The sequence below is a fragment of the Drosophila eugracilis genome, unplaced genomic scaffold (genome assembly GCF_018153835.1).
Source record: "Drosophila eugracilis isolate 14026-0451.02 unplaced genomic scaffold, ASM1815383v1 contig_1284, whole genome shotgun sequence".
In the NCBI taxonomy this organism is placed as follows: domain Eukaryota; kingdom Metazoa; phylum Arthropoda; class Insecta; order Diptera; family Drosophilidae; genus Drosophila; species Drosophila eugracilis.
Window position 1 is genome coordinate 85973 of NW_024572078.1, and position 15601 is coordinate 101573.

General features: G+C 38.3%; 1 long non-coding RNA gene across 1 annotated transcript; it reads right to left on the reverse strand.

Annotated features, from left to right (window-relative positions):
• Positions 1 to 3540: 3540 nt before the first annotated feature.
• LOC108118163 lies at positions 3541 to 4494 on the reverse strand. Its single transcript, XR_001772919.2, has 3 exons — positions 3953 to 4494; positions 3782 to 3896; positions 3541 to 3725 (listed from the first exon to the last, which is right to left on the reverse strand). It is a non-coding gene; the product is annotated as an uncharacterized LOC108118163 (long non-coding RNA).
• Positions 4495 to 15601: the final 11107 nt, after the last annotated feature.

Consider the following 15601-nt stretch of genomic DNA (forward strand, 5'->3'; position numbering starts at 1 on the left):
GTTTTCTCAGCTGATGAAACCTTTATATTTTGACACATCTGAAAAGACTAGTTTTGATTGGCAAACGCGACACGAACAAATTCGCAGTAAAATCGTAAGTGTATTAACAAATAAGCCTGCCTTGATTATTTTTGACCCGCAATTTCCCATAGAGCTGCATTACATGTAGAGTTTTAAAGGGTACTTCAGGAAAACCTAAAATGGAATTACACCCAATTCCAATAGTGAGCATTTCTTGGCACACTGTTCACATAGATATCTTAGGAAAATTGAGCGGGAAAAGCGATCGGAAAGCATATATCATTGTACAAATGGACGCTTTTACAAAAGACGTTTACCTATTTCACACCTTTTCCTTGGATGCTAATACTTGTATAAATGCAATGAAATCTTCGATTGCCATTTTTGGCGTGACAGCACGTTTGATTGCCGATCAGGGGCGCAGCTTCACGGGCACAAAGTTTGTGCAATTTTGTCCTAGCCAAAAAATACAATTACATCTAATTGGAACGGGCGCAAGTCGAGCCAATGGTCAAGTTGAAAGAGTCATGAGTACCCTGAAGCATCTTTTGACTGTTGAGACATGCTCTATATCGTGGCAGGATGCACTAGGGGATGTGCCGTTGACTCTTAACTGTACAGTTAATCGTAGCACTAAGTAGTCCTTTGGAACTTTTGATTGGTAAACTTGGGCGACCACTAGGGTTGATACCTATTGGTAGTGCCGAGGATGAAATTGACAAGATTAAATCAAGGGAGTACGCTGCTGGGAGCATGGAGGAGGCCGCTAGATATGAGAAGGCAAAATTTGATACAAATGTGGCTAAAGTAATGGGGTTCTGTGTGGGGGACTTTGTGCTGCTTAAAAACAGCGAGAGACGGCAAACGAAACTAGATCCTAAGTTTAGAGGACCCTTTTTGGTGGTCGAGGTATTGGAGGGAGGTCGATACGTTTTAAAGTCTACACAGAATAATAGGCGTTGCAAGTGCCCACACGAAAGTTTTCGAAGGTTGCCGGATGTGCGAATTCCTGAGGAGCTTGATGTAAATTATAAAGAACAAAGTCAGTTGGAAAAGCCTGTTGAAAAAGAGTATTCGTGAAGCCATGATTGGCGATGAACGAGAGTTGTTTTAGTGTTGTGTTTGATGAATTCGTGACGCCAAGTGTTGGGCGATGGACGAGTGATGTGTTTGATGAATTCGTGAAGCGAAGTATTGGGCGATGGACAAAAAATGTGTTTGATGAATTCGTGAAGCCAAGTGTTGGGCGATGGACGAGTGATGTGTTTGATGAATTCGTGAAGCCAAGTGTTTGGCGATGGACAAGAAATGTGTTTGATGTCTTCGTGAAGCCAAGTGTTTGGCGATGGACGAGTGACATGTTTGATGAATTTGTAAAGCCATGTGTTTGGCGAAGAATTTAGGGGTTGGCTTGTAAAAGTTAAGTTAAGTTGTGTTAAGGAGCATCATATGAATTTGAGATTGTGTGGTTAAGTTTTTGGAAGCAAGAAGAGTAAAGGTTGTAAAGTGGAATGAAATTCACATGTTTATTATAGACACGAGGACGTGTATATGTCAGGATGGCCGTGTCGGAGAGGAGACAAGTCAGTCTCTCGTTAGACCGAGACTATGGTGTGACCATAGGGCGTGCTAGGATATACCAGTTCTGAAATGATGAGGACTTAGTTTGCGAACTGAGGCCGTGTGTGGCTTTGTTGTGTTGCTGAATCTGCTCTCATTATTATTCATCCCGAGTTTTAGCGTGGCGTTCTGTTTTAGCGTGGTGTTATGTTGAGGACTGTTGAGTAAGTGGTGGCTATGAGCAACAAACGCAACGAAGACTCGCAGCACCATCAAGGACTTGAAATGGAGGAGCGGCAAGCTAGCGATCAAGCGACTGATGAGGGCCGGCGTGGAGAAGTCTTTAATTCTCCGACATCAGAAGTGGCATTCGGCTCTAACCATACTTTTTCTAGAGAAATATTCGCGCTGTTAGAATAACAAAACCGGAACTTTCTGGAACTGGTTAAGAAGCTACAGACGCTTGCGAGTGAGTTGCAACAGACTTGCAAGATTTTCCTGCCGAAATATAATCCGGACATTGTTGGTATGGATGACACGCAGTGGTGCGCTACGGTCGACATCATCTTACGAGAAAAACCATTAAGTGACAGCGCTCTTATATTAGCGTTAAGTAAAGCTTTGGAAGGCACAGCGGCGCAATGGTTATTTCAAATATGTTACCCGGGAATAACTTGGCATCAGTTTCGGCAATTGTTTAAACAGCGCTATGAAACCTAAGAGACGCCAGCCGCCGTCCGGGTGCTCCTTGATTTTGACGTCCGTGACAGTACACAACAATTTGGCGAATTCCTGAAGCCAATCGCTCAGGTGTACAACTGTCGGATACGGCTGTATCGTAGCCGCGTGCTTCGCCCAGTCCAACCTCTTGCTCACCGGCAACTTGGCAATCAGCTCCTCCATTATGGTTGGGTTCCCTATGTGCTGGTTGCCGGTCGTGGTTGACTGCAGGAACGCTAGGTTGCTTACCTTAAAGGCGAACGGCACGATGCTTGCGATGTTGGCCTCTTGAATTGGCTGGACATCCCGCACGCTCTCCAGTTGGCTATGGATCAATAGGTGTGGACGTCCATAACGGAATCGTAGCTGCTCCATAAGAGCTTGCACACTGCTGGGGTGGATAAGCAGCGACTTCACTGCTGCTCGGGCCTCGCCCTTCAGGGCTTTCACTAGCCTCTGGTTACTCTCCAGTTCTGTACACTGGTAAGCTGCAGTTGTCTCCGTGAACGCACAAGAATATTGACCATTCTTCTGGCTGACCCTCGAACTCGGGAAGATCAGGCAATCTTCGTCGTGTCCATCTAGGTATGCTCATCGACGCCATTCAAGATGATAGGAGCGATGGTGCAGGTGCCTCCAAATTATGTGTCGGCTCCCGTGACGGGTGAACATAACCATGTTTAGGCTGCGCCGTGGTAACACAAAAGGGTGGAGAATATCTTACTGTTGTTGTTGTACAAGACTGTGTGACAGGTTGTCCGTTTGCCCAATGGCCGCCAAGCGTTCGTGCCAAATTTCCACTCAATTGTGGCGGCAAATTTGAACTCAATTGTGCCAGCAACTGCTCATCGAAAAGATGGCGTCACTTCAAGCTCTAGTTGCAGATTGTCACTCATTATCTGCCTGGGCAGGTTCTCACTCGAACTCTTCCGTGGGGCTGCTCTCAAACATGGCAGCATTCCACTCAAACATGGCGGTGTATTCGCCGCACTGCTCACGTTAACGCCGCGTGTCCCGATTCCAACGGGATCCCTGGCATCCGCTGCTTGTCCTTCACTTGCCCTTGCCTTTACCAGCTCCGATTCTAAATGTGGGATCCTTTCCATTAGGGCCGCCACTTCTACAGTCGTGGAGTCCGTAATTTGCACCGTTGCATCGTGCCGATCACCAGCCACCATTGCAGAGCTGGCCTGGTTGGCAGTCGCCGTGGCTGCGGTGGTCGCAGTGGCGGGAACACCCGAGACATCCTGTCTGGGGCTCCGTCGGGGCGAGTGCTTTGTGGGCATCATCTCGCAGAGTGCGAATAAAGGATAATGTCGCCGTTCGGCCGATCACGGGGAAATGCCTTTGGAACAATAGTTGATATCGCCATTTGGTTAGCGATATCAAAGACAACAAGAGTGTGTTGGAGATAATGTTTTATTCTGAAATATGTACATTAGTTAGCCTAACCTGAAATACAATTACTTAGCCTACTTACCGCAGTTTCTTTTCCCTCGATCACGGGGAAGTGCCTTCGGAACATTAGTTGATATAACCGCTTGTTTAGCGATATCAAAGACAACAAGAGTGTGTGTTGGAGATAGTGTTTTATTCTGAAATATGTAAATTAGTTAGCCTAACCTGAAATATAATTACTTAGCCTACATACCGCAGTTTCTTTTCCCTCTCTCTGTGATGATGCAAATCGGTTTAGACCGGGCCACAAATTTTAAGATCGTAAGACGGATTTAGTGTGACCGAGTAATGTGACCCTAGAAATCCTCACACAAATAATACTGAATACTAAATTCAAACTTAACTATCGATAGCCCTAATCCGTTCCGCGACAGTTATATAACGTCAAACGAAGAAATATAGTAATATAATATTATGAAGGCCAAAGTTTTCGCGGTTTGTGGGCGTTATAGTAGGCGTGGCAGGATGCTGAAATAAACTTGCGTTGCTTATGGAGCTCAGAAATCTGCCGGCTTAATCTCTGTATCTCTTATTTTTCCTCTAATCTTAGACGGACATGACCTAATCGAATTCACTATTGATACGTATCAAGAATATATACTCTATGGGGTCGGAAACGCTTCCTTCTGACTGCCGTCCTTTAAACTTGGTGGGCGTATGGGTGTGTGTGGCCGGATAATAGTACCACTATAAGATGCGCTGACATACAAAGATTATACATACAGAATTTCAAGCTCTAAGAGTTCCTAGGATTTCAGTGATTTTAGTTTTTCGCGATTTGTGGGTGTTAGAGTGGGCGTGGCAGGATGCTGAAATAAACTTGCTTATGGATCTCAAGAATCTTCATGCTTAATCTCAACTTTGTATCTCTTATAGTTCCTGAGATCTCAGCGTTCATACGGACAGACGGACATGGCTCAATCGTTTTCGCTATTGATTCTATATATACTTTATAGGGTCGGAAACGCTTCCTTCTATCTGTTATATATGTCGGAGAGGAGACAAGTCAGTCTCTCGTTAGACCGAGACTATGGTGTGACCATAGGGCGAGCTAGGATATACCAGTTCTGGTATGATGGGGACTTAGTTTGCGAACTGAGGCCGTGTGTGGCTTCGTTGTGTTGCTGAATCTGCTCTCATTATTATTCATCCCGAGTTTTAGCGTGGCGATCTGTTTTAGCGTGGTGTTATGTTGAGGACTGTTGAGTAAGTGGCGGCTATGAGCAACAAAGGCAACGAAGACTCGCAGCACCATCAAGGACTTGAAATGGAGGAGCGGCAAGCTAGCGATCAAGCGACTGATGAGGGCCGGCGTGGAGAAGACTTTAATTCTCCGACATATTCTTGTCAACGAATCTAGTATACCCTTTTACTCTACGAGTAACTGGTATAAATATCATTCTTGGTTACGAAATAATGTTAAGCACAACGATCACATTAAAATTGTGATTTTAAATGATTGAATATATCTAAAAAATCGTTTTTTTCATTTTCCTATGGATTTCCCAAAATGGATTTTTTTGGACGTACAAAATACATATTTTTCGATCGTATGTTATGATCGGGATTACGAATACTGCACCTTTAAAGGTCACCTTATCCTGAGGAGCTCCAAGGGAAAAGAAAAGGACGTGCTTGACATTACTTTAGGCACGTGCCTCGAATTAAGTAGGTCCCTCACTTCTCGGGATTCCCTCGACCTAGTTTTCGAAAAGTGACGAAGGTGCTCGTCTCTAGACTTGCACACTAGCGTGGAGGGACGGCGCGTGGATTCCCGGAAAGATAACTAAGGCCAGGGTGCCTCCCACTTGGAACGGACTCACTGGCGTACTCCGGAGCTGGCGGGATTGCGGGTCGGTTGAGGGCTATTGCCGCTGAGAGAATTGGCGCCATGAGACCGGCAGGAACGGGTTCCGCCGAGGTTACGGCCGACAGAATCTTCCACTCCTTCCACGTTAGTCCTCCTCCAAGAAAAATGTTGCCGGGACGCCTCTAGCGCCTCTAGCAACCCGATTATTAGGTTCGGCCTAAAAGTAGACTTTAAAGGAAAAGAAAAAAGAACCCTAAAATGTTAATGTTAATGTTAATGTTAATGTTAATGTTAATGTTAATGTTAATGTTAATGTTAATGTTAATGTTAATGTTAATGTTAATGTTAATGTTTAATGTTAATGTTAATGTTAATGTTAATGTTAATGTTAATGTTAATGTTAATGTTAATGTTAATGTTAATGTTAATGTTAATGTTAATGTTAATGTTAATGTTAACGTTAATGTTAATGTTAATGTTAATGTTAATGTTAATGTTAATGTTAATGTTAATGTTAATGTTAATGTTAATGTTAATGTTAATGTTAATGTTAATGTTAATGTTAATGTTAATGTTAATGTTAATGTTAATGTTAATGTTAATGTTAATGTTAATGTTAATGTTAATGTTAATGTTAATGTTAATGTTAATGTTAATGTTAATGTTAATGTTAATGTTAATGTTAATGTTAATGTTAATGTTAATGTTAATGTTAATGTTAATGTTAATGTTAATGTTAATGTTAATGTTAATGTTAATGTTAATGTTAATGTTAATGTTAATGTTAATGTTAATGTTAATGTTAATGTTAATGTTAATGTTAATGTTAATGTTAATGTTAATGTTAATGTTAATGTTAATGTTAATGTTAATGTTAATGTTAATGTTAATGTTAATGTTAATGTTAATGTTAATGTTAATGTTAATGTTAATGTTAATGTTAATGTTAATGTTAATGTTAATGTTAATGTTAATGTTAATGTTAATGTTAATGTTAATGTTAATGTTAATGTTAATGTTAATGTTAATGTTAATGTTAATGTTAATGTTAATGTTAATGTTAATGTTAATGTTAATGTTAATGTTAATGTTAATGTTAATGTTAATGTTAATGTTAATGTTAATGTTAATGTTAATGTTAATGTTAATGTTAATGTTAATGTTAATGTTAATGTTAATGTTAATGTTAATGTTAATGTTAATGTTAATGTTAATGTTAATGTTAATGTTAATGTTAATGTTAATGTTAATGTTAATGTTAATGTTAATGTTAATGTTAATGTTAATGTTAATGTTAATGTTAATGTTAATGTTAATGTTAATGTTAATGTTAATGTTAATGTTAATGTTAATGTTAATGTTAATGTTAATGTTAATGTTAATGTTAATGTTAATGTTAATGTTAATGTTAATGTTAATGTTAATGTTAATGTTAATGTTAATGTTAATGTTAATGTTAATGTTAATGTTAATGTTAATGTTAATGTTAATGTTAATGTTAATGTTAATGTTAATGTTAATGTTAATGTTAATGTTAATGTTAATGTTAATGTTAATGTTAATGTTAATGTTAATGTTAATGTTAATGTTAAGTCCGGCTTATCGTTCATCAGCTGACTAAAGCTAGCCCAGAGCTGCATTCTAACCCCCAAATTTTCCCTAGAATATCTATATCTCGCATTGGCCAACAATATTGACATATGCGGGAGCGCCAGCACCTGGGAGTGGGGACACGATTTTTACATCATAAGCGGATCTAAAGATGTACCTTACAAAGTGACTTATAAAGAGAATTGAACCATATCTACCTGCAGCCGCGGCAGAACAAACAATACGAGGTGTGTTCAAAAAGTAAGGTGACTCTTCAAATTTCGCGAATTTCAAATTTTACGATTATCGAAACCTTTTAGAAGTTATACGAGGTGTGTTCAAAAAGTAAGGTGACTTTTCAAATTTCAAATTTTTCAAATTTTTCGATTATCTTCAGTTTTGGGAACAAGAAAAAGTCACATGGGGCCAAATCCGGTGAATATGGTGGCTGAGGCATTATTGTGGTGTTGTTTTTGGCCAAAAAATCCAAATCCTTTGATCCATATTTTTCGATAGCAAAAAATCGCTGAGCTCGCAAAATAACTTGTAACTTTACGCCTCTCACAACCAAACAAAAGAGGATGTTCCATTGAAACTTGGTACAGATGTTAGGGAAGAGTGTACCAATATAACAAAACAAAAAAATCGATAATCGAAAAATTTGAAATTCGCGAAATTTGAAGAGTCACCTTACTTTTTGAACACACCTCGTATAACGAAGAATATGTAGAAATCAGTGAAATCAGGCTTACATAACCTGAAAACCTTTCAAGCTCTCCTGCTGCTCTAGTCCGTCTAACATTAACAAGAAGTTCGAAACATGCAAAAATGAATCAAAAGAAAGAAAATGGATGTAAAGAAAGAAGAGTGGCACAAGCTAAAATTTTAATTATTTAAAGGAAAATGTTTAAAGTCTGGAATTTATTTTTATCCAGAGTGTGAAAATTCACATTTTTTTCAGGTTTAAATTAAACTTTAATTGGGCGATCATAATGTTAATTTTCCATCAGTTCTAACTAGAAAAAAAAGAAAAAAAAACACATAAGCGCTTGAAAGTTTTGAAGTGAAGGGATGCATAGAATATTTTCTCATTAAATTTCGCCTTCACAACTACCGCCGGGATATCGATCTTTTGCCGCTGGAATCAAGTTAATGGCAGTGAGTTTGTTTTGTGTATCTATATATATATGATCAATGCATATCCGTTTGCTTAGCACCCTTTGAGTTGAACAAGTAATAAAATTATCCACGGAAAAAAAAGAAAACGAATTAAAAGAAGAAAGAAACGAATTATGTCGACAGCCTCTTGGAAAAAAAAATTTTTTTTAAATAAAATTAGATTAAAGTGTCAGTTTGGTAGAGTTAATAGGAGAAAAAAATGAATTTAAAGCAATTAAATTTACATATTGATCGTTGAAGTAGAAGATCTCATTACGTTATTTTTCTACTTTTTTTCCTTCTTTTTGTATTGATAATATTGTTAGAATATTCTGTTACCTATTTTTCTTAAACCCGAAAATGTATGAAATCTTATATATATTTAATTAATTAAATTGTACTTAAAATGAACCTTGAGTAGTTCACTCCCTTTTTTAACTCTGCTGATGTTTCCACAATCGTAGGGTAATAGAACCGTAGGGTAATCTGAAGGTTGGTGATCATAGGTTGGGCGTGGGATCGCTGTTCTATTTCCTGTTCCGGTTTCGATTCTCGCATTTTATTTTCGTCAGCCCATTCATTTCTGGTTTTAAAAATAATAATAAGTAGCTAGTGTGAGGATTTGTCCTCCGGACCCTATAGTGTGCACTCGCAAAGACAAATCCCAGAACTCACTAAAAAATTGTTCTTTACACGCTACAATTTCCACGGGTCCCCGGGTACTCTGAGGAACCACACCGTGAATAAAAAAAGGTTTTTATCTGTGACACTAAATCACTTTATAAAAATCTGGGTCGAGAGCACGGTTTCAAATTGGATAGTCCAGATCCGCAATAGCATACATACCGCGGCTCGCCATTTTGGGTCAATGTGGGTCATTGGACGATCCAGACCCGGTTAAGAGAATCACCGGGTCGAACCGGGATTCTTTTAAATAGGTAGATCGCCCAATGACCAACAAAAGAAGGCGGCACACGTTCTGACTGCCTAACCTATCGATATCTCCCCTCTTCCGCCGGTTCCAACTTGAAATGGTTTGCGTTTTCAAAATAATATAGGGTAAGATTAGGAATTTGGTTTGGTTTATCGGTAGAGAAATAAGATGTGTGAATTGATAAATTTCTTTCATAAAAATAAAATGTCAAATTCCAATATGTCGAGAATGTGTTCGTTAGCTAACTCTTGCAATTCTGTGTTAATTTTTACTTCTTTGATTACGATTACTTCTTGCTCGGAAACAATACAATTTGTAACAATATTTAGTTTGACTAGTAATATACTTTCTTCTATATTACTTAAATGATTTGACAATACATCGATATTCATATTTACTGAATGGTGTGGTGTTCTGAATTTACTGTTTTGAAAATAGTATTATTGTAGTCGTTCAAATATGTTCGGTTATGTTCTCGAATCTACTCTTAATGTCGTTATTAAATACTTCTTGCCTGTTTGCGGTTGCTGGTTTTCCTTAATTGTTTTTAGGTTATTGCTGATTCTTTATCCATCTTTGTCATCTAAGCTTCCCGTAACTATTTTGACGACTCTACCTAGTCCATTAATTAATCCTCGTTTTTGTCTCTTTGTAGGAAGTAACATATCTACTCTATCTTTTAATTGCTGAAGTTTAGTCGAAAGGCTGTCGGTCTCGTCTTTTGAACCTGTATTTATTTTTAATTGGTATACAGCTCTTTTAAAATTAACGACGCCATCAATAAAATCTTGCAGATTTATTATGTGTGATAGGTTTTGGGATTGAACGATCTTTGCTTGTCCCAAGCTTATTTTTAATAACGGAGTGTCTCTTGTCTAATTGTTGGACCTTTAAGTCCTGGGCTGCGACGAACGCGAATCTGTAAGATCAATAGGAATTTGATTTGTTTTAATTCTGTTTCTGATGTTAGACTTGTGTAACTTTTGTTTTCTTGCTGATATTAGTGTGATTCTGTTGTCTTTGAGTACCTTATGTTGAGAAAACAGGGGGTGAGTTTATTTTTTCTATTTTCTTTGCGGAATGAAATGTCGTCTGTTCTGACTGGGCTTGGTTATTCCTTTTGTTCATTGAGTTTATCGATTGTGCGACCTGCTTTAACCTTGGGATATAATGCGATTTGAAATTCGTTTAGTTTCTGAAGATAGTCATGTTCGGAGTTATATTCAATATCTTATTATTATTAAAAATGTCTGTTTTTCCCGAAAGTAGTTCAAATGGAGTATGCTTAGTAGCGGAATGTATGCTATTATTGTAAGTGGTTAGAGATTCATATAAAATTTCTTCATGATCCCGTCCAGCTTATGAGCCTTTCTGGTTTCATAAATAATTCTGTAAATTTCAGTTAGCGAAGAGTGCAACCTTTCTACGGGTGAATTAGTCGCATGGGTATTGTATTGTTTACAAAAATCAAAAAAATATTCCCAGAAAATTCAGCGTCTTGGTCCAAACCAAGATTTATTGGCACCGCCACAAAACAAAAATAGAGCCTTAACGACTTGATCACGCTTATAAGCTCCTAGCCGGAATTATCGATAAATGTATGGATTGTCTGACCATTAATCGTATAAATGTCCATATGCACTATCTGTAAAGGTCCCTCGGGAGTTTTAGTTTTTTAAAATAGTGGCTTAGGTGATCTTCTATCATTTTTAAGTCTGTGGCACATGTCGCAAATATTGATTATTTTGGCAATCTTTTGCTTCATATACGGAAATTATAATGTCCTTTTTAAGTGACTCAGGGGCTCTTCGATACCACGATGATTATTGTTCTGATGATAGTCCTTAATCACCGTCTCCTGTTCTTGTGTGGTAGAAACGTCTATCAGAAAATCCTTGTACCTGATTAACTTATAGTTCTTAAAGTGTTTGAGGTAAGCCTTCTCTATAAGCTTAGAAACTGCTTCTGGACCAGAGATCTGCTAAGTGCTAGGATTTCCTGTAAGATTTCGGTAATACCGTTGATATCGAACCTGACTCTGGATAAAGCACGTCTGAGTTTGTTTTTAAATAAAATACAATTTCTAGTCTTGTCTTCATCACCTATCTCGAAAATGTACTTTGTCTTAAACTCGTTAATCGGTCTATCTGCTACAATTATGGAATCGGACAATCTGCTGGGTGAGGATTCAGAAATACAATTTGTTTGTATTTCTACTCGACTTAGGGCGTCAGCTACGACATTCTAAGATCCCTTCTTGTACAGTACTTCATAATCATACTGCAATAGTTGTAGTTTCCAGCTGTCTAATTTTGAGTTGGGTTCCCTGAAATTCTTCAACCACGTTAAGGGTTTGTGATCCGTAACTATTTGGAATTCTTGGCCTAACAGATAGGAGCGAAAATATTTATTCGCCCATATAATAGCTAGCATCTCCTTCTCAACGGTCGAGTAACTTGTTTCTCCGTTGGTTTAAACGCTCTGACTATCGTGCTCAGGATTCCCCTAAGTCCCGCGAGGAAAGCCGTCAAGAAAGTCAGCGACACCACCTTCTGCGTAACCCGAATTGCTTGCTGCTCAGTCTCCTCCTGAACAAGGCCAATTAATTCTTCGTCATTTGCTCATAAGATTTTTGTATGGGTAACTGCATCTGTGTTAAATTATATAGTTCCGCCATTAGGGTCTCCTCGTCCCTCCTATCTCTGCAATTCCTAATCAATGCGATTTTAATCTCATCCCAAATCAAGTGGGCTCCAGTGGCAATTACCGCTTCGTTAGCCCTGCCCTCAATCTCATGTCTAATAGCTCTAAGAAGCATCCGACCGTTCGGTGTCTGGTCCATTCCCCTAATCATCACAATTACTTCTTCGACATTATTGATGAACTCGATCAATGTGAACGGATCCCCAGAGAACGATGGTAGGAACCTAATAACGTCGGGAATTCTCATCGATGCGAATAGATCCGCATGATTTACCACCGCGGAATTAAGATGGGACGATGATGAGTGACGAGTTTGTGCTAGAGTCCATGGTAAAAGGTGAATGTGTAATAACAGGTCGTACGGATAGGGAGGTCTCTTGGGGTATTTGATTTGTAGTGGTCTGCTTTCTATTACCGCCTCTAGTAACGATCATATTAGTTGGTTAAGTAGGTTAATTTTGACCTTAGGAGAAATTAATTTGTTCAGTGCTACTGAGTATTGTGTACTTAAAAATATCGTCTTATCTGTACTTAAATTGTATTATGTATCAGCTTGTAGTGTAGTGTTTTTCCAGGTGCTTTACTCTTGTGGATTTTGCATGTAAGATTATTTGATTAAGCATGTTTCCATAAGACAATAACTTCCCCTCGTAACTGGTATTTGTTGGGACTTACACATAATTTTGCATATATATAAGCAAATAAGGAAAGACATTTCATGTGTATACATAGAAGGCAATACAAATTGGATTTTCTTTTTAAACCCGTTACTCGTAGAGTAAAAGGGTATACTAGATTCGTTGGAAAGTATGTAACAGATAGAAGGAAGCGTTTGCGACCCTATAAAGTATATATATTCTTGATCAGGATCAATAGCGAAGTCGATTGAGCCACGTGCGTCTGTCCATCCGTCCGTCCGTCCGTATGAACGCTGAGATCTCAGGTACTATAACAGATACAAAGTTGAGATTAATCATGAAGATTCTTGAGGTCCCGGGACATCGCAAGTTTATTTCAGCATCCTCCCACGCCCACTCTAACGCCCACACATCGCAAAAAAATGAATTGCTGAAATCTCAGGAACTATTAAAGCTGAAATTTAGAATGTATAATCTTTAGATGCCATCGTATCTTAAAGTGGTTTTACTATCCGGCCATACCCACCCATACGCCCACAAGGCTCAAAAGACGGCTTTCGGATTTTCTAGAAAAGCTGATATCTCGGTAACTATAATTGATAGAAAGTTCGGATTAAGCATGTAGGTTTATATGATGCTCCCAATGCGAACACTAGCGCCCACAAAACCCGAAAAACCAAAAAATTAAAAATCTTAAAAACTATAAGAGCTACATAATTTGCTTAGGAACACGTATTAAAGAGATGCCTCTGCAACTTCGCACGAGTTTTCATCCGGCCACGCCCACACTAACGCCCACAAGCCGCGGAAAACTGTGACGTCTATAATATTATTATGAATGCCTTCGTTTGACCATGTATAACTTATTTCTGTTAATATCTATCGATTTCCCAAAGATTTTTCAAATCGGAACATTATTTCGCTATTTATAAAGAAATTAAGGTTATAAGGCCTCACATAGGCAGTGACGTCACTATAAGCATACTCAACATACTTCCTCTGACAATAGGTGGCGCCTTGTGAATTTCCATTAGCAAAATAATATTTTAAAATTTTGTAAAACAGTAACGGGTATCTTATAGTCACGGCACTCGACTATAGCGTTTTCTCTTTTTTTTATTATTATATTATTATTTTTTTTGCGCGAGATCAATCGAAGGAATTTATAAATTCATAAACTGCCGTTCTTACAAAACACATGATGGGATTGTAGAACTATCGCACTGTAAGTCTTCAATTATTATCTTTTTTTGTATTTCTTTTCTTATTTTTTTAATATTTTATTTATATTCTTTTTTTACCAGAGATACCAGCTTTCGTAATTTGTCATAAATCCGAAGCTGTCGTTCTTACAAAACACGCGATTAGATTGTATAACTATCTCTCTATCATACATAAATTGTGCCTTTATCTTTGCAATCTAAGCCTTGCCTTTGCCCTGACCTTTTCTTTATTTTAATTTTTTTTTATTCTCCTTTTGTTCTTATTTTATTATATTTGGAACGAACGAAAATTTCTTTGCTTGCTGTGTATACATATCACGATATCCATATATATTTATATTCACTTTCAACCAAAATTGGAGTTTTTATATTTAGTGTGTGTGGTCTTACAAAGATAAAAGGAAGATTGGGTGCATCACGGTCCGTGATTCGGCTGTGCCAGTTATGGTGTCAGGATAATGTCCACGTATCCTCCAAGTGTTGGTGTTCTCGAAGTTCAGATATATGTAGGTAGATTGATTAGATTAAGTTTCCGAACTATTTGAATTTTTGTTTTCCGGGTTTTGTGGGCGTTAGGGTAGACGTAGCTAGATGGGAAAAAATTAATTTGCATTTGAAGCATCATGAAAACCTACATGCTTTCTATCTCTTATAGTTACCGAGATATCAGCTTTTCTAGAAAATGCGAGAATGCGGAAAGTATGACTACTAAAAGATGCGCTGGCATCTAAAGATTATACATTCTGAATTTCAACTTTCTAGCTCTAATAGTTCCTGAGATTTCAGCGATTTTAGTTTTTTGCGATATGTGGGCGTTAGAGTGGGCGTCGCAGGATGCTGTAATAAACTTATCTCTTATAAGCTGCCTAAATTCTCAACGCAAAATAACCCGTGGTAATGCTAGCTAGCTGCAATAGAAACGCCTATAAACTCAAACCGATTTTAAATCTTGGCAGACTATGAGGTTGAGGCGGCCGAATCTACTAAAGTCGAGAAAAGGAATCCTAAGCCCCCGCCTATTTATATACGAGAAAAAAGTTCCAATGGTTATGTCAACATAAATTATTATTGATCTTGTTGGCAAAGTTAACTTCCACATAATACCCCTTGTAAAGGGCAACATTTAGGAAACAAAAGTTCGAATGATGCCTGAAGAGAATTACAGAGTATTATCGAAATATCTTATCGATAATAAAAAAAACTTTTACACGTATCAGCTAAAAAGCAGCAAGGGCCTGCAAGTCGTTTTTAAGGGCATAGAGTCCGACCTGCAGAGATAAAAAGGCGCTATAAGAGAAGGGACTTAGCGCTAAGACAGTTTTCAATATCCATAACAGGGATAGAAAGCAGCAGCCACTCTTTAAGGTTGAGCTCGAACCCGAAAATAAGCTCCTGATGAAATACGAAGTGCACCCCTGAAGAAATACGAGGTGCACCCTATATAGAATCTTCAGTTCCTACTGCACCGCAGAATTAAAGTCGAGGCACAAACGCAATCGCCCGGTGCAATGTGGGAACTTCCTGTAAACTGCGCCCGGTGTGTACACTGCCGTTCGAGCAAAGATGACGGCAGCATCAATCGCCGAAGCAGCCAAAAACTTTGAATCCGTGATATACAGCCTACAACAAAACCCTACGGAATTTATGTCGTTTATGGGCACAACTATTCAAGATTTAATGCGAAACCAAAATCTATTGATTCAAATGCTGGATTCACAACAATCCAAATAATGACTTCCTTATTATCTGCGGGAAACGCTAACGGCGTTTCACAGCATAAACTTGA